Here is a 20,049-nt window from a genome sequence, read left to right as displayed (position 1 = left end):
CATGCTGGTCGCCTCCTGGTTCTGTTGTGTAAGTCAAGCCGTTTTGCAATAGTAGCCAATGGTAAGCGCCCCAGGTGTGTGATGTTTTTCGCTTGGAGCTGTTCACATGGTCCCTTGTCTCACTTCCAACGGCGCCTGAAATTTGTAGGCATTAACTATGGCATATCTCCTTTTTTGGTGCTTTTTTAGAAATTGAAGGTTTATGGCAGCACTGCACCAAGCAAGTCTTTGGGCGCCATTTTCCAAAGGCATTTGCTTACTTCCTGTCTCTGTGTCACATTTTGGTAATTCTCTCAATATTTCAAACTTTTTCATTGTATTATATTTATTATGGTGATCTGTGATCCGTGATTATGGCTCTCTGGAAGCTCAGATGATGGTTAGCATTTTTTTTTTAGCAATGAAATATTTTTAAATTAAGGTATGGGCATTGTTATTATTTTTTTATACAATGCTATTGCATACTGAATAGACTATGGTGTAGCATAAATATAACTTTTGTATGCGCTGGGAAACCAAAACATTCATTTGACTCACTTTATTGCAATATTTGCTTTACTGCAGTGATCTGAAGTGGAGCCTGCCTGGAGGTGTGCCTGTGAGGATCTGCTTTTATTATTGTCATCATTAAGTTTTAATAGGTTCCCCCTCACAGGAAAAACTAAACATTTGCCTGAAATCTATGAGAGGCAGAGGCAGAGGGACTCCAGCTCCTGGAACCCCTGCACAATGACTGGAAATCCCAGGGACTCTTCTGGCCTTTCTGTGGCTTTTTGTGTCCCCCCCCCCCCCCCCCCCCCCCCCCCCAGCATTTGCCCTTTGCAGGGACTGGTTTGGTCATGGGAATTTTTCAGGGGCATTCTTCAAGGAGTGACATGTTTTCTGATTCTTGAAAGCATCAAGATTTCAAAATTTAGAAAAGGCCTATCTTGCTAGAGTGACTAGGTGATAGAGTAAGCCTTTGATTCCAGATGTAACTGTGTCATTTTCTACCTGTTTGACCGGAATAGGGTTACCTCTGAGCCTTAGTTTCCTCGAGCAAATTGGGAGAAGTGTTTGATCTATCTCACGGGACTGTTTGCAATCCAAAAAGAATATGTTGGAAATGTTACATTCAGATATGAAACCATTGGGACTATTATTTGTCACAGATAAAAGATTAGGTTCCCACGTTAAATACTTAACTGTGTGGCTTTGGACAAGTTACTGAAGCTTTGTTAAGACTTAGCTTTCTCGGGCCCCTGGGTGGCTCAGTCAGTTAAGCATCTGCCTCCGGCTCAGGTCATGATCTCGGGGTCCTGGGATCAAGTCCCGCATCGCTGCATTGGGCTCCCTGCTCAGTGAGGAGTCTGCTTCTCCCTCTCCCTTTGCCCCACCGCCACCCCATTCATGTTCTCTTTCTCTAGCTCTCTCTCAAATAAGTAAACAAAATCTTAAAAAAAAAAAAAAGATTCTCTTCCTCTTCCTCTGCCCCTCTCCCCCCTTGCATGCACTCTCAAAAAAAAAAAAAAAAAAAGGCGACTGGGTGGCTCAGTTGTTAAGGGCCTGCCTTCAGCTCAGGTCATGATCCCAGGGTCCTGGGATCAAGCCCCACATCGGGCTCCCTGCTCGGCGGGAAGCCCGCTTCTCCCTCTCCCACTCCCCCTTGCTTGTGTTCCTTCTCTCGCTGTCTCTATCAAAAAATAAAATCTTTTTAAAAATTAAAAAATAAAAAGACAGCTTTCTCTTTTATAAAGTGGGGGGGGGTGACTAAACTTCATCAGGTTAGTGTGAGCATTACAGGATATTTTTTTTTTTTTTTTTAAGATTTTATTTATTTATTTGAGACAGAGAGAATGAGATACAGAGAGCATGAGAGGGAGGAGGGTCAGAGGGAGAAGCAGACTCCCTGCCGAGCAGGGAGCCCGATGCGGGACTCGATCCAGGGACTCCAGGATCATGACCTGAGCCGAAGGCAGTCGCTTAACCAACTGAGCCACCCAGGCGCCCACATTACAGGATATTTTGAATTGCTAGCATTCCCTACAATATCTGATACATTGTAATAGTTGTTGTACAATACTGATGTTTTACCCAGTGCCCCCACCCCAGCCCCTTAATAAATACACAGCTGCACAGCCAGAGAGCAGATGTTTCTGAGAAGGGCAAACACAGTGGAATCCTCTGATGACAAAACCACCCAAATGTCCACCTTCTCTCTTCTCCAGTCTCAGCTCTGTAAATATAATTTATATCACAGAAGCTTATTTCCCCCATTTTGCCTGGGGGAAATAAAGCTTTGCTCTCTTCTTTCCTCTTGCCTGTAGTTTCACTCCAAATCCCCTTGAAAAAAAAGAAAAGCAGAGCCTCACTGTGTTTCTGGCCAGGAGGTACAGGTGGCCACCGCTGCCTTCAGGGTTCTGACCTCTTGGAGGGGGCAAAGTCAGCCCTTTTCTCATCCTGTGGCTGGTACCAAAGGGTGTCTGGTGCTTTGACTTGACCCTATCTGGGGCAGGTAGGGAAGAGTGAACTATAGTTATTAGGAAGGTTTAGTTTGGAAGGAGTCTCATGTTCACACCAAGTGTGGCTTTCTTGCTGGGGATGAAGGGTAAGGTGAGTGTGGAGTCCAAAAGGATATGTTATCCTTAAAAATAAAATTGTCAGTTATTTTACCATCAAAATATGTTTATTCAGGAATAACAGATCATTGCAATTCATAACAAGCAAGCTACTACAAAAACCATAGACAAGTCCAGCAAAGTAGAGGAACATTATTTTACGGAGAAGAAGGAGGAAGTTGGGAGGTGTTGTTCTGAAGGAAAGTCCACTGGAGAAAAGCAAGAGGTCAGGAAGATGATGGTTTCTCACTGGCTGATTTGCAAGGATACTGGATCTCTTGTAGAAGATGCAATGGACATCTTCCCTTCTTGGGGCTTATAATTGATGATGCTTTTCTATTGCCTTTTCTTCTGATGGGGTCTGTAATTGACAGTTCTTCTTGTAATTGACATTGAATAGTCCAGGCTTCCCTTTCTAGTATCTGGAGTTTACTTTAGTGAGGTGTCCCTTTATTAATTTTCGCAGATATTTTGGATGAGTGGGAGAAAGACAGAATTAAATCACAGTCCTGGTGCCACATGCCTGGGTTCCTCCTAGAGCTGGGGAAAAAATTATGTCTTCATTTCACTGTGTATACAAAGTGTTCTCTCCGATCAGTTGATACCATAGTTCCTTTTGTTTGTTTATTTTTCCAGTTTTGCTGAGATATAATCAACATCTAGCACTATATAAGTTTAAGGGGTACAGCATGACTTGACTTACATTTACTCTGAAATGATGACCACAATAAGCATGGGTCCTTTTCATGTACTAACAGGAGTCCTGGATCCTTCACATATTCTAGCTGATGGGCAGAGTCCAGTGCATGGACCCTTGGGGGAGACAACTGAGAAAGGAATTTTCTTGGCTCCATTTTTTCCTTAATTGGGCATTAATCAACATTTGCTCTATAATTACCTCTCCTGTGAAAGAGAGAACCGTGTCCTATAAAGCGTGTTCTAGTACACAATATGCCTAAGCTCCCCTAGGACTAAAATGACTATAAGGAAACTAGTAGTTGTCATTTTGTCATTGAATTAATTTGTCCTCTTGCCCCATAAACCATCTGAGCCTTAGCTTTTTTATTTTCAAAATGGAGAGGTGGATATTTTCCTCTACAAGTGGTTATAAGGATACAGACAGAATAGAGGTAGATAATGAATATAAACATAAACATATATCACCTAGCACAGTGCTCAGCATTTAGCAGCTACTCAATTAAAGTAAGCTTTTTAAAAAATATATATATCAATGACTAATATTCTTTTTTTGCTCCCTTCTGAGCTTGCTCAAAGAGTATTTACTATTCGTTTCCTCCCAGCTCTGAGGGAGCAGAGCAGTGGTGGGAATGACCATCACAGACATAACATTGCATGAGGAGAGAGGAAAGAAGGATTGCACTTTCCGATTCAGCCGAGCTCTGCTGCATCACCAGAGCTGTCCATTGATAACCGAGGCCTACGACTACCCTGCCACCACCAGACTCTTACAGCCTTAAAGAGGACTCACTGAATGCCTATCAGGAGTTACCGCCTTTCTGGAGGTCACACAAACTGAGTGGGCGCATTACTTGGTTGCGTTTCCAGGGTGTAGCACCATTGTTCCCTAAATCTCTGTCTTAGGTCAGTAGGTTCCCAAATGTTCTATGAGAGTTTCCTGGTTGAATGCATTTAACAAGTGATGTTTGCTATATCCCTCTCTTGTAAATTCAGTGTTCAGAAACATAGGAAAGGCTCTGAAAAGTCTTGCAGTAACAAACAAACAAACCCCCAAAAAACCCAAATCAGAGGTGGTTTACTTTGCTTAACCCATTATTTCTCAAACGCACTTGGCCACAGAACTCTTTGTTGTGGTGCCACTGTGAACATTCCAAGGAACTCGTGTTCCATGGAACAGGTGGCAAGAAACGTTGGCGTAGTTCAAAGAACAATGGATAAGGACGCAAGAAATCACCACCATTTTAGCTTTAGTAATGAGTGTAAGTCTATTATCTTCTCTGGGCTGTAAAATGAAAATATTGTCTGATAGAATCTCTGGGCCTCCTTCTAGCTCAGTGAATCTATGGCTATGGCTACATTTATAGGAGGTGGGAGGGGCGCCTGGGTGGCTCAGGCGTTAAGCATCTGCCTTCGGCTCAGGTCATGGTCCCGGGGTCCTGGGGTGGGGCCCCGCTTCAGGCTCCCTGCTCCACGGGAGGCTTGCTTCTCCCTCTCCCACTCCCCCTGCTTGTGTTCCCTCTCTCGCTGCGTCTCTCTCTGTCAAATAAAGAAATAAAATCTTTTAATAAAAAAAATTAAAAATAATTTTTGCGCAGTTTCAAAAGAGATGGAAGGTAATTAGCATATATTCACTACTTGCTATGTGCCAGGTAATTTACAGATGTTATGTTAATCTTTGCAACCCTGTGAGGCTTAGAAATAAATAACTTGCTCCACATTCGGTAACTGGAGACAAAGAAGTTGGAACGAACGTATTTTGGTGGTTCATTATGTATTGGGAAACATGCTAGTTGTTTCACATGTATTATTTTAGTTAATCCTCTCAACAGTCCTATGAAGGACATATTATGATCCCCATTTTCCAGATTAAGGTAGGTTGGATTATGAGAGAAGAGGGGAGGGATTTAGCAACTTGGTCAGGGTTACCCAGCCAGGAAGTGTAAGTATGAGGTCTCTAAGTGGGCGTCCTGGCCCAGAAGAGCAGTGTGGACAAACAGTATGAGTAACAGCTAGAATGTTTCATGATCCGAGTTCCAAGCAGTCTGCCTTTAGATCTCATTGACACCCGGAGCAGGGCCAATTACTTTCTGTTTTTCATTCAGGGAAAGTAAGGCTTAGAGGGGTTAAATACCTGATTCAAGTTGACAGAGCTGGTGAAGAAGGGTGGGGCTGGGGTGACTACTTCAGGGTTCAAACTCCTACTCTGCTACCTGCTTTTCGATGGCCACATTGGACAAAGGAACCGTTCCTGATTTATACTGTAACTCCAGGGTTACGTCTCATCATTCTGTTACTTCAAGCACATGGTGTGAAGTAGGTATCATAACTTCACAAAAGAGAGTATATGAGTACAAAATGTTGGAACCCACCCAGCAGGAAGGGGCCCTTGATACCATTGTCCTGAGGAGCAGTTTGTGGTGAGCTCTGTCATTAGGGTTATGAAATGTCCGGGGGCGCCTGGGTGGCTCAGATGGTTAAGCGTCTGCCTTCAACCCAGTTCATGATCCCAGGGTCTGGGGATCCAGTCTCTACTCAGTGGGGAGCCTGCTTCTTTCTTTGCCCCTCCCCCTCACTCGTATTCTCTCTCTCTCTCCTCTCTCTCTCTCTCTCTCTCTCTCGCAAAAATAAAATCTTAAAAAAAAAAATGAAATGCCCAAAACCAGATCCCTGTGAGTGAGAGTGAATGAGAAGACTCTGCCAGCAATAACATCTTCTGGGACAGGAATTAATGCTATAACAATCCTCCCCCCACCCCCAGGTCTTCTGGTGAGAAAGCCCTTTTGATATATGTTGACACTACCAGGTAGTATTTTAGTTTCAATGTAAGAAGCACAAGGGGGGAAATGTGCTCTCTTTTGCAGGTAATATAAAAATATCTGTGTCACAGAGTGGTCAGAATGCCAGGAAGGATAGAGAGGAAGGAGGAATATGAGAAGTGGAAAATGGGAGTTTCGTAAAGCAGATCCTGTTAGCTGGATTTCTGGAAGATAGCAATAAGCAAGGATTTGTTCTTTCCCCTTTGGTTGGCCTCAGCATTGCTGTGCCTTTGGGGTTTTTCATTCTTCACAGCCTTCCTGGAAGTAGGAAGGGCTTAAGAAGTGGTTCTGGGTAGACTGGTAAACTTGTAAACTGGCTGATTATTTTTCCTTGATGGGCTCAGGTGCCCTCCCAGGAACATGGGTGCAGGAGGCGAGAGTGAATGAACAAGACTGACAGGCTACCTCCTGGGCCACTCCACATGGAGTATTCTTCTTTAGGCTTGGAAACTTGGGTGTCCTGACAATCAGATAACTCAGGTCTCCTTCCCAGCTAGCTGTGTGGCCCTGGACCAGTCAATGCCCCTCTCTGAGCACCAGTTTTCTCTGCAAAATGAGCACTTTCAACCTGATGACTCCTCAGGCTGGACCCTGCTTTGTAGTGCTAGGATTTGGACACTCCCAACTCAGGATTCCATCCCAGCCTGAAGACCCTGCAGGTCACCTGTGGACTCCCGCTGATCTATGCCATTCGCCTTCCTCGCATCCCTTTTCACAGCTCTGCTGACACAGGGAGATCTGGTTTCCAGATGGGCCACTATCCCCTCCCAGCCGCCAGGCAGGCAGCCGCTCTTCTGGTGCCGGTTTCCGCACTAAACTTGATGGTCTGATTTTAAAGGGGCGGTTGGTTTTAAAGGACCTGGCTGGTTGTGTGTCCCCGAGTTGCACTGCAGTGCTAAATGTCTGAGCGAGGCAACACCGGGAGAACCCAGGCAGCAGGCTGCACCCGGGGAGGGAGGGTGAGGGGAGGAGGGAGAGGAGGGGGGACGCGAGGGAGAGGGGACTGAGCTGCGAGCGGAAGCCACAGAGGTAGAGTCGGGACGACGCGGGGAGGAGCGCAGAGGCAGGGAGGGGGCAATGCATATATAGACAGTGGGGACTCGCTGCGGTGACTGCGGGCGCGGAGCCAGCGGGAGCCTCAGAGCCCGGAGAGGCGTCTGCCTGCCTCCCACCCGCGTCCCCCCCACCCCGCCCCTCCGGGGTACAGACCGCCGTCCCAGTCCCCGCGCCCACGGTGCCAGAGCCGGGAGCCCCTCGGGGAGCTGCGCTGCGGCCCCCACCCGGGCTCGGCTCCCCCGCTCTTGGCGTCCTCGGGCTCCACTCCTCCTCCCTGCTCCAGATGGGACTGGCTCTCCTCTTTGCAAAACCGGGCTCCCCGGGAGATGCGGTGAGCAGCAACCAGCAGCCGGGGCGCCCCGACCGGCGGGCCCCATGAGTGCCTCTCCCAGCAGACCCAGGTAAGAACTTCTCTCGACCTTCCTCAGCCCTGGGAGGACCACACCTGGATGCCGCGGTGAGGATGGGGAAGCCCCGGGGAACCTGGAGGCCGTGGAAGCATTGGGGTGGGGGTGAGGGGTGCTGTTGGTTCTCTGAATCTTGAGTGCAGCCTCAAAGTTACCAGAGGGCACCGTAAAGCTATTAACATGGATTGTGGCCTGGCTGTGGGGTCCCCTCCTGGGAGTTGGTGTCCCCAGGAAACCACTGGGATAGACTATCTCTCTCAGGAATTTCCAGAGGTGGCTAAGCTGGCTTCTTTTCCATTCAGTTCTGGAGATGCGCTCAGGCAAGTGGTGAGGGCAGGGCTGTGGGTAGAGAGATCGAGTCTCCTCTCCAGCTTTCTGACAAAAGTTCGCATTAGGGACACTGGCTTTCCCTGTTCTGGGTGGTGCTCCCCTCCCCTAACCAGGCCACCCCCATCAATTTTATGCCTATTTCCCAAATGTTGTAGAAGTCCAAGATTTGGGAGAAAGACAAAGTGGACATCATGGGGTGTATCTGAAGATGCCTAGTGAGACTAGGGAGAGGTTCTACTTTTCCTAATTTCCTCCTAGAGTAGAGATGGAAGGTCTAGTAATTGGAGGAACTCCTGCTTTGGACCTAGGGGTGCATGGAGTCCCATTCCAGAAGGAATGGATTTAGTCTTCTGGAGTAGATGAGATGAGAAGTTGTGGCCATTCGAATGAAGTTGTTAGAGCCCACACAACTCGTGTGCACCCATCCACCGACCTCCTGCCTGGAGAAACGTCATTCCTCGGGGAGTCCCTTAGCAGGCCACACTGTCCAAGGCCGGCTATGGACAAGCATCGGAGAGCGTCTGAGGCTGAGTTCTGGTGGGCCTGGAGCAGTTGGGGGGGCGGGGGGCGAGGAGAACCAAAGAGGGATGGAAGGATTGTGCACATCACATCCACTTGGAAGATCCTTAGCTTTATCCAAGGAAGTTACAAAAAAAAAAAAAAAAAAAAGACTTGTCAAAAAATAATAAAATGTTTTCATGACAGTAGCAGATGTAAAACTCCCACCACTCTGGGAGATGAGAAAGAAATTTGTGCAAGGGGCTGAGCTGTCTCTTCTGCCAGAGCTTATGTGGGTACGTCACCTCTCGGAGATACGGAGATATGAAGAGTGTTTTATGGAGGAGGAGCTCTCCGCCTGGGGGCTTTTCAAGAGAGGGGTATTTCAGCTGGGGCTCTCTCTTTGAGCTCAGGAAGCCAATATTGGAAGCAAGTGGGAAATGCTGCCTTTCTACCCCCACCACTATCCCCCAAAGTCCCACTTTGTCCCTAGGCTGAACTTGAGGCTCACCGTAGAGCAGGCACATCAGGGAGAGGCACCCAGGCTGTTGTTTGGCTGTGACCTGACCTTTTTCTTTCCACAGCGTTTAGGAGGTGAGAGGGCAACATACACACATATGTCTCCCGCGTGAGTCTTTCAGTCTTAGGCTCTGGGTGAGCTTAGCATCTCTTCCCTCTATTCATCAGGGCTCTGCCTTCGTGCCTGACTCACAGATCACGTCTCTCTTGCTTAGACCCGGTGTCCCTAGCCGTGTCCCCTTCCCTGCTGCTCAGGACGAACAGCCTGCCTTTGATGGTGTGCAGTGGGGCTGCAGGTGAGATCACCCGTGTTTGCCTGAAGCCTCCCACCCCCACCCCTCCGCTCATTTCTTTTGTAACTTGCCCAGAAGATCTTGTCCTCAACTTGCAACTTGGGCCAAGAGCTCTGCAGGGCATCATCATCATCATCGGTATTCGGGAGACGAGGTCCCCAAGGGGCACGTGGAAGTTCAGGTTTCCCTGGTCCACACACAAAGGCTGTTTGGTTGTGGAGATTTGGGGCTGGGCCTTGGTGTTAGTGTTGCAAAGAAACTGGTATGAGCAACCGATCCATATGAAGCCAAACTGGGGTATTGCTATAGCACCCCAGTTTGACACTGTCACCAAATATGAGTGCCTTGCTCGATTTCTTGTCCAGATGTATTCAAGGTTCACAGGCCTTGAATGAAATCACATCTCTAGGGCGCCTGGGTGGCTCAGTTGGTTAAGCGTCTGCCTTTGGCTCAGGTCATGATCTTAGGGTCCTGGGATCGAGTCCAGAGTCGGGCTCCGTGCTCAGCAGGGAGTCTGTTGCTCCCTCTCCCTCTGTGAGCTCTCTCTCTCTGTGTGTGTGTGTCAAATAAATCTTCAAAAAATAAAAGAGAGAGAAATCACACCTTTATAAGGCGATTGGCCCCTGCCGCCCCCTTATTCTAGCCTTTACGTTTGGACCTTAGCAGTCCTTTGATGTCTTTGCAGATGAGCTCACTGTTGGTTCCCCGTTAGGGCTTCCCCATCAGACACATCGATAGTCTGTACACTTGTACCTGAACCGCCAGCCCCGGGCTGCAGGTGCACTCCAGAGGGGTTTTCACTGCTCTCTGCTCCCACCGCCTGCTGCTTGGACACAGGTGGTGCGTGGCTCTTTGGGCTGCTATTTACAATTCTGCGAGGAATGATCACCCATTCCACTTGCCCTGCTGAGGGGTTGCTATCTCTTGGGGGTGCCTGCTACAGTTTATACTGTTTTGATTTTCATTGTTCTTTCAGCTTGATCAGGATCTTTTCTTTCTCCCTCTCCCTTCCCCCTTTTGCATCTGTGGATTGGAACATTTCATTTTCTGCCTAGGCATGATTACTCTTCAAATTGTGCTAAAATCATCATTTCCTTGATTTGATCCCAAACCCTAATGTGCCCAAAGCAGAAACATTGCATGTATCTTTTAGATGCCGGGGCTCCATATACCCTTTATTTTGGTGCACACAAGGCTCTGGCTTCTAAGAGATGCCCAGTATCCACTGTGCTTTGTACCTGGTGGGTATGCATTGCCCATCTGCACAAGGAATTAACATTGCTGATACGAGGCAGGAGGGTGGAAACAGTGTTATAGCAAAGGGGTGTGTGTGTGTGTGTGTGTTTTAGGAAATGGGATCCTGAGTAGGTTTATGCTGTTAGGAGGGCCACCTTCATTTATTGAAGCCTTATTTGGTGTGGGTGGCAATCGAGTTCTTTGGAGAGGGCAACTCTTGGCAGCGGACTCAAGTATTGATGTGTAAGATGGGAACGATAACGGGAATGTAAGTTCTTGTCTAGAGTGGATTGACGTTGATGAATCTGAGTTAGTGGTCTGCTAACCACCTTTTCTGTTGGGCTTTCCTCAAGCCAGCCATGACGTTCTGTCTTCAGAGAAAGTCACTGGTGATCCACAGTAGGGGAGAGGTGTCTTTCATGGATACTGCAGGCCAGGAGCCCATTCTAGGCATGGTGAATGAGCGGAACAGGTAGTTCCATCAGCTTATTAACGGCCATATTAATAGAAACAACCTGAATGCTTTGGTTTGAAACTAGGTCAAATAGTGGAACCTTTCTGAGACCCCAGTAGGCATGAAACAGGAAGCATCTCTCCACCCTCGGCACCCACGTGGGCGGCACAGCTCTGGAACCCCTGGTAAAAGAAATTTTCCCTTTCTGAGCCTGAATTGTAGTTAAGGCCAACGCAGAGGTGGCTGTGGGCTTTGAAGATCAGAAATGGAGAATACAACTTGAGCATTTGTTTTTTCTAAAAAAAACTTCAAAAAATGAAACATTGATTTGCCCAAAACACAAGACCAGGGAGGTCCCACCTGCCTGCCCACCCTGATCCCCACCAGAAGTTGTAGAGCTCAATGAGTAATAAACATATTTGGCTAGATGAAGGGGCGTGAAGAAAGGCAGCCCCTACAGCTCATCTCCCACTTACTCTAACTGATCTCGGAAATCCCATCGTCACATTTTCAGGGTCTGGGGCCTGGGGAAGGGGGACGGGATAGGAATAGGAATGGGACAGAAGAGCAATTCCTGGAGAAGTTTGTGAGACCTGGGGAGCCTGGAATCCAGCTGCTCCAGAAGATGAGCATGGCCCAGGTGAGGCTGTTGGGGCAAACGGGGTCCCCAAGGAAGGAGAAAAAGAATAAAAATGATGCAGGAGGGGAAGGCGGGGCCACAGAGAGAGGAAGCTGATGGAGTAGAAGGGGATTGCAGAGACTAAGTGCCAGGAACTTAGAGATCGAGGCGAACAGAGAAGATAACTGAAGGCAGTACCTTGCTCGCAGGTTCATTCTCTTCCCATTTTCCTCTGGCAGAGGGAGAAAGCCAGTGATCCAGCCGAGCAGCGTGCTTTTTGTGCTCCTGGAGCCTTCTCATTGAAGCTGTCAAGCCGCAACCCTCCATGGCAGCTCCTTCTATTTTTACATTTTGCAGAATTGAAATTAAACAAATGACCCTGTGATGGCGTGTTCATGAAGATTTTATCCAGCACACCCACACAGCCAGTGCTGGGGTGGCTGAATATTTAGCATAATATTCCATTTAATCAGATAAGAAGGCATCCTCCAGAGAAGCTGGGGCTTTGATAGCAGCCTATGAAGAGCTGCTTTGATGAGGGTGGGCAGGAGCCAGAAAGGAACCTTGTTCTCTGGCTTGGTTGGACTTGTTAGCAGGAAGAATTCCAGTTAACTGGATTCTCGAGGAGCTTAGCATTTCCCCTCCCATCCTTTTTTCCTTTTTTTTTTTTTTTTTTTTTGGCACTGGGTTTGATTCCAGCCTTTGTGAGACTTCTTGGTCCATTTCTCCTTGGAGATCTCACTAAATGCAAAAGAAAGTGTTCACTTTGGCTGAACTTGCCCCGAGTGGAAGCCCTGCTTAGAATCCGGGCACTCGCCATCTTTGTTGGCCTGCTCAGGGAAGCTCATGTATACTATACTGGTGTTACAGTTCTTAGGCAGCAAGAATAAGGACGCCGTACATCTTGTACTTGGTTAGAACTCAGAGCAGATAATGTTTTGTTGGTTTAGACATGGACTTAGCTCCTTAAGTCCCTGGAGATTTAGTAGCAATTAAATGCATGCCCCTGGCACATAACCATTCTTTTGGAGGAAAGAAAAAAACAATGCCTGTTAAGGGGACCAATTAATAAGACAAGGTTGGCTGGGTAGATGTAAAAATGCAAGACTCTTCAAAAGGCTTGTCACTCCCGTGCACATATTGGTGTTTAATAGGGTATTTGTGGGCTCTTTTGCCATAAACATTGAATGTTTATCTGATTCTCCACCTGTTAACCTCTAAAGTGCTGTTTTGACAAATCCAGCAATAGAGGCTGGATAGCAAGACTGCTGTTGAATCAGTTCTGACTTCAAAAAGAGCAATGGATCGGACAGAATGACTCAGAAGGAGCTCTTCTTTCTGCTGGCTAGCCTTGTAGAGGCTGATCTTTCCCTCCAGAACCAAACAGGCTTACTAGTCAGAGAATATTCCCTGCAGTGACTATAAAAAGGTATCTCCGTCTCTGACGCAGAGAGCGATGGAAAGCATCGACATGAGCCATATGGGTGTATGTTCAAAGGCCCGAGGAAATGAAGGATTGACAGTCCATTAAGACAGAAGCAGAAGCCAATTTTCTTCCCTTCCCTCCAGTCGAGCATCCATGTGTGTTTTCTCTCCGCGTTCTTTCTTCCCGGCTATCTGGTTCAAGCAGTTTGTAGGGCATGGCTTTGTAGCCAAGGAAACTTCTCATGCATCTTGGAGAAAAAGGGAAAAAAGATAAACCCAAGTCAGGACTTACCTTTACTACAGTCAAGCTCAAAGGGTGGCCTCCTAGATGTAAAGCCTCTGTCCGTCACTCAGGTCTCTCAGCCCAATGGTGCACGATTTCAGTGTCCATCTTGTAGCCACTGAAGCCAGAAACGAATATCCCCATCATTGCTCGGTCATATGTTGTCCCCAGATTTCTATACTTGGACTCTGAGCCTCTTCATGCTCAAGTCTTTATTTAAATGAATCCCCAGGGGCGCCTGAGTGGCTCAGTTCTTAAGCGTCTGCCTTCAGCTCAGGTCATGATCCCAGGGTCCTGGGATCGAGCCCCACGTCGGGCTCCCTGCTATGCGGGAAGCCTGCTTCTCCCTCTCCCACTCCCTCTGCTTGTGTTCCCTCTCTCTCTGTCTTTCTCCCTCTGCTGAATAAATAAATAAAATCTTAAAAAAAAAAATAAATGAATGAATGAATCCCCAGAATGAGCTTCTCAACTTGTTTGGAAGTAGAAAGCTTACACAAAATCTTATCCAAAAGTTTCCCTTTCCTGGCAAGGATGACATAGTTAGCCATCTCATAGCAGTAGGGACAGTTAAAAAAAGCATCTTGAACCCTAATTTATTACTATTTTTTTTAGATTTTATTTATTTATTCATGAGAGACAGAGAGAGAGGCAGAGGCAGAGGGAGAAGCAGGCTCCCTGCCGAGTAGGGAGCCTGATGCGGGACTTGATCCCAGGACCCTGGGATCATGCCCTGAGCCGAAGGCAGATGCTTAACTGCCTGAGCCACCCATGCGTCCCATTGAACCCGTCATTATTATTATTTTATTACTGCTGAAATACCATTGGATTACATGTTACTGAGCATAGAGCTCTTTGTTATGCAGAATTATTATTATCTGCATTGTAAAGTTGCAGAGATCCGGAGGTACAGACACAATGCCCAAGGTCACATAGGCAGGAAGTGGCAGAGTTAGGACATAAACCAATGTTCTATTTTTAAATACTGTGATCTATTCTTAAGTACTCTTCTCCAATACTATGATACTATTCTTTCTCTTGTGGATTCCACTCTAAATTTTCAGTGTCCTCTTTTTTTCATGGCTTCTCCCGTGATCTGTCATTAGTTCTTTATCTCTGCGGGTAAGGGGTGTACAAGCATCTCTTTGTAGCTGGGACACAAAGGGATTTCTTAAAATATAGATACCTATGCAGACCTAATTAAAGGACTTTAGGACAAAGAGGTAGACTATTACTTTCTTTGACACTTCCTGCCTTCCTTTTATGCTTTGGCATGTTAATGACTGCCAAATTTTCTTGACATTTAAGTCAAAGAAAATGCTGAATGAAAGCTGGCTTTCTACCTACTCCTTATAAGTGCGATATACCTCCTTCTCTTGTAGATTACCCTGCAGGAAGAGTCCTGCCCCCTAGCCTGTTCCAGGGGAACAGTGGCTAAATGCATTTCTGTAAGACGAAGAAAGTATAGGAGAATTTGAGGGAAACTGCCACTTCCAAAAGAGAGCCAAGGCAAGTCCCTTAGGATTCAAATCTCAGTAAATCTGCCTTTTGAGGTCTTTCTTCATCTTGGCTGAGGCTAGTCCCTCCATTTGAACTCAGTTGGCAACAATCAATAGAGTGTGTTAATTTCTGGTCCTGGCTGGTGTTTTGCATGCATGAGCTTCCTGCTATTTGTCTGAAAAAGCGCAAGCCCAGGTAAATAAAGCTGTGCTGATGGCTTTATTTAGCAGTTAGACCAACCCCAGCTGAATGGTATATTTTGGCTTGTCAAGAAGCAGGAACAATTTAGCAGGGACTGCAGGTCTGTGTTCTTAGAGTGTTTGCCCAACTATGGATGAGATGAGAAGATTTATAAAACCGAGTTTAAAAATTAATTTCATCTATTCTTTTTTTTTTTCTCCTAAAATACAATCATTCTTAACACATCTAGATGCTGTAGGAACCAGAGTTCAATGCTGGTGCTAGGTTTCAACTCTTCTACCTGCAGCCTGATCTCTCTTAGCAACAGCCAAATTTAATTTAGGGATTGAGCTTTTGGGCTGTCTTGTATACCTGCATTAAAATCATGGTGCTGCGATCAAGTTCTGAGAACTGATTTTGGGAGAGGATAAAAAGTGGTACAAACAAGACCGAAATAGGAGAGCGAAGAATCCAGACATTTGCAATTTTTATGGAATTTATTCCTGTGTGATCAGTGGAGAGAAGTGAGTTGATGGATTGGAATCTAGGTTTTCCAGAGCACTGGTGAAGTGTCCTTATCTCTTATTCTTTTCTACCACAGTGTCTCTACCAGCTGTGGACAGGATGTAACATGTTCTTACCCTAATTTTATTCTGTTCTTCTTGTTTGTTTCTGTCATATTTCTTTTTACCACATCCTCTCTTTATATTCTTGCACAAAACTCCTGTTAAACAAGAAACCAGATGAGTATTGAGGATGCAGAGTTAAATAAGATGGTTCTTTCTTCAAAGAGCCCATGGTTTCTAGTAAGGAGGATGAAGTAGAGGAGGCAAAGACAACTTGTTAATGGCTCTAAAGAGGTAAGAATAAGGTGGCGTGGGAACACCAATCCTGAGCAGTGAGCAGGACAGCCCAGGTCAATCTGAGAAAGCTTGTTCAGAAAAGGTTATATTTGAGCTGGGTTTTAATGAGCGAGTAGGCATGTTCCAGATGGAGAAGGACAAAACCTTCTAGAAGGTGAAGCGGCGAGCCTGGAGCAGTGAGCTGGAGTCAGATCGTGAGGGTCCACTTATATAGCTTGTACTTAACAGAGGTGACTGGGAGCCAAGACCTTTTTCAGCAGGAGGTCAAGAACAGATGTGGTTTTTAAGGAAAGTAGCCAACAGCCATGTGGAGGGTAAACAGAAACAGGGAGAGTCCAAGGACTAGGTGCCATAAGGTGGCTGCTGAGTAGTCCAGGTGAGATTTGATGGGGGTCCGAAATTGGGCAAGAAATGTTGGAAGGGATTATCCAGCTTTGAGAATTAGTTTTAAAAGGAGTCCTCAAGATGTAGTAGCAGGTGGATGGTGGAGGCTGAGGGAAGGAAGAGGAGGAGCCATAGATTACAGTACCATTCTTGCTCTGTGTTCTCTGAACTAGGTCATTAGTCATAAACGGAGATGTGAAGTACCAGAAAAGAAGCATTAGTTGAAAGAGAAGGTAAAGAGAGCAAAACTTGAGCAGAATGAGGACCAAAAGAAGCTAGTGGAGTAGAGATGTAACGAGTCATTTGTACGATGTTTCTGTGAAATTGTGAAGGAAAATGGGATGGGAGCAAGCTAGTAACATTGCCCAGAGCTTAGGAATTGAAGGCAAGAGAGAGTTCTGGAGCACTACTCTCAATATTTGAGTAAGAGGAGGACATGACAACCTGGAAGTAAGAATGAGAAGATTTTTAAAAAGAGGGGAATCATTTGAATATGCTTTTCAATAGAAGGGAAACCTCTAGGTAGAAAGGGAGGGATTGAAGTCAACAGGAAGGAGAAGAGACAGCTAAGAGAGTGGAGTTCTTAAGAACTCAGAAGGTAAGAAACAAAACAAGATACCACCAACAACAAGAAACTCAGAAGGTAACAGACTCTAGCAAAAAACAAGGGGGGCGGGGATTAAATTTGTAGAGGGAGGAATGGAGGGGGTACCAGTATTTATGGCCTGCCAAGCATCGTGCTGGGTATTTTATGTTTATCGATTTACTTCATCTTCATTAAAACCCTACAAGGAGAGAGAAGGAATGCCCCTTTCTTTGGAGGAGGTGGGAAAACAGCAAGAGGTGTTACTTTCGAAAGTGCACATGTGAAGAACCATGGAAAGTAGCTTCAAGTAGTAACTTCTACTTCCTCTGCGAAGAAGAGGTGAAATCATCTGAGAGTAGAGTAGAAAGTGAGGTAAAGAAGAGTGGAAAACTGTCAGAGTATCAAAATTACTGACTTCGGACAAGCAGAAAGATTTCCATATAGAGCTGACCCCTGTTGAAGTTGGGAAACATACCATGTGATGGCACCATTGTCTCCCTCCTCCCCCTCCCTGGGAGCTGGGCAGAGCGAGCAGCTGGTTGGATTTCTCCTGGGGAGGACACGCATCCCGTAGGTTTGGCAAAACCACAAGGCATTGAGAGTGCTGTTGAGACTATTGAGGAAAGGGACCTAGAGGAAAGTAAAGCCACAAAGTGGCAGGTAAACTGGGAGAAGACAGAAGAGATTTAAGGGAGGAACGGAATGAGAAATTTCAGATTGGAGGTTGAGATGGTGAAGATCTCAGAGGAACTTTGAGATTCTGGGGTTGACATCGGGATAAAAGGTTATTTCAAGCAAGATGCTTGTCAGTGACCCCCTACCTTAAACTGGCATTGTCTTATTTGTATGACCAAAAGATGGAGTTGTGTATTGTTGGATGGGTGACCAAGAAGGGCTGTGAAATTCCACATTGGATGGTGCCCATCCATCTGCTGGGGTGAGGTGGGTGCAGCCTCTCTGGGAACAGAGTGCTATGCTAGATGACACCTCGTGTCTGTGGTCCACCAGGGGCAGAGCCCAATTAACAGGTATTTTGAAGGATATCTAAAACATGTGACTGCAGGCTTTTTCCACCTGGGACTTTTGAAAGTCCAAGCCACAGTTTTGTTTTTGTTTTTTTAGTGGGCTTTATTATTTTATCTTATTTTATGTCATCAGTGGCTTAAAATAAATGTATCCCTTCCAGAGAACATTTTCTGTTTCTCAGTTCCTGAACTTTTAGGTTCAAAAGTGAATTTTCTGGGCCACTCCCCACATACCATTCCAGCCAGGTAACATAATGGCTTCCATTTTCATCCAATCTGGCATATCAGAGGGGTTGATTCTCCACTGGGCCACATGCTTCCTACCAGTGTTGTCACTAGAAGCTAAGCATATGATGGGCCTGCTGAGGCAGACAAAGGATCTTTTTGTCATTGAGGGAACAGTGCCAGCAGGTGATGAGCCCTGCCTGTCTGGCCCTTTCTGACTTGTTCTGTTAGAGTTCTCTATGGTGTGTCTATCTGGATGCTCTGTCTCCACCCGCCCACCACCTCCCACCCCCAGACTCAGCCTCAGGCTCCCTGTTTCTAGATGTTGTTGGCTGGATCATTGCAACGTCTGTAGTTTGGTACAACTGCCATGTCTCTGTTCTGCACACAAAAACCAAAAGAACACAATCTCTAGATATCTGTGAACAATTGGTATCATCCAAAAAAAAAAAAAGCTTTAGAAGTCAGGAAAAAATGTTTCAGCTGTGTTTTATCTGCCTGTTTGTTCACCTCAGTTACAGAGCACTGAAGCAAGGTTTTAAAATATCCTTTCTAGGTCAGTCTGCTATCCTTCCTTACAGCCAGTTCTGGTTTCTTCCAAGGCTGTTACAGTGGCGGATTAAATGCAGGGCTTCAGTGTAGACAGCAAACACAATTACCCAGGCAATAATCTGTTAATGTGTCCTTCTAATGATTCAATCATTACTTAGCTTTATGGTGAGCTCTGGATAAGAAATATTAAGAATGACGATGTCTGTTGCCTTCTGTGGCTTCACTTTTATGGATTCTTGGCTGTTTAAGGGCCTAGAATCATCTCATTTAACCTTTTATAGATGAGGAAAATGGAGCCCAGAGAAAAATCAGTCATCCAAGTCCATAAATTTGGTTGATGGCAGATCTGGGACAAGCCCCCACACTTCTTGACATAGAATTTAGTGTTAGTAGTTTGATCTCCAGTTGCTGGAGGAGGATATTTTGAGATGATATTTTGATAGATATTTAGGTAGAATGGTGTTCCACTTAGGTGACAGCTTGTGGGGGCAGCATGTAAAGTTTTCTGGTCCTCAGTTTGCCCTATATACAGATTATCTTGTAAGGTTTTCATCCTGCACCCGCTGGATGAATGAGGGGGCTGAATTGATTGCCCCCTTCCTTTGTTGTACGGTGGGTATGTGCATGGGGGAGAGTAATTTGAATGGGTAAACTTTGTTTTACCACTACACATTTAAAACTCGTGTGCATGACTAGGAAATAAAAATTGATCTTCTGATTGTTTATAACATGTCATCCTCTGTTAACAGGCAGAGATTTTTTTTTAAAAAGATTTTATTTATTCTGGGGCACCTGGGTGGCTCAGTCATTAAGTGTCTGCCTTCGGCTCAGGTCATGATCCCAGGGTCCTGGGATGGAGCCCCACATTGGGGTCCCTGCTCCGCGGGCAGCCTGCTTCTCCCTCTCCCACTCCCCCTGCTTGTATTCCCTCTCTCGCTGTCTCTCTCTCTGTTAAATACATAAATAAAATCTTAAAAAAAAAAAAAAAAGACCATGCATTTAGAGGTGGGCAGACTTGTCTTTAAAAAAATAAAGATTTTATTTATTCATTTTTATTTTAGAGAGAGAGCGAGAACACGCATGTGCATGTGAGCAGGGCGAGGGCAGAGGGAGAGAGAGAATCCCAAGCAGACTCTGCACTGAGTGTGGAGCTTGACACAGGGCTCAATCTCATAACCCCGAGATCATGACCAGAGCTGAAACCAAGAGTTGGACACTTAACCGACTAAGCCACCCAGGTGTCCCTAACAGGCAAAGATTTGTGTTGATATTGAGAACTGACCCTTTCTAAAACATTATTGGTCTCTTATACTGCTGAGAGGATAGAACCATGTAGAGCAACAGTAGGGTTTACCTGGTCTTATAGGTAGAAGGTTTGATGGTGTGGATGGGTTTGCCATAACATGGGCATGGATTTCCCTGACTGCCAGTCACTGGGCACCTAGCTTCTGGTCTGCTAAGGTATGGCACAGACTCTGTGTGTGACCTGCCCTAGTGGGGAAATC

The sequence above is a fragment of the Neomonachus schauinslandi genome, chromosome 11, assembly GCF_002201575.2.
Source record: "Neomonachus schauinslandi chromosome 11, ASM220157v2, whole genome shotgun sequence".
NCBI classification, from domain to species: Eukaryota; Metazoa; Chordata; class Mammalia; order Carnivora; family Phocidae; genus Neomonachus; species Neomonachus schauinslandi.
The sequence above is the reverse complement of the archived record's forward strand: the minus strand, read 5'-3'. Positions refer to the sequence as shown.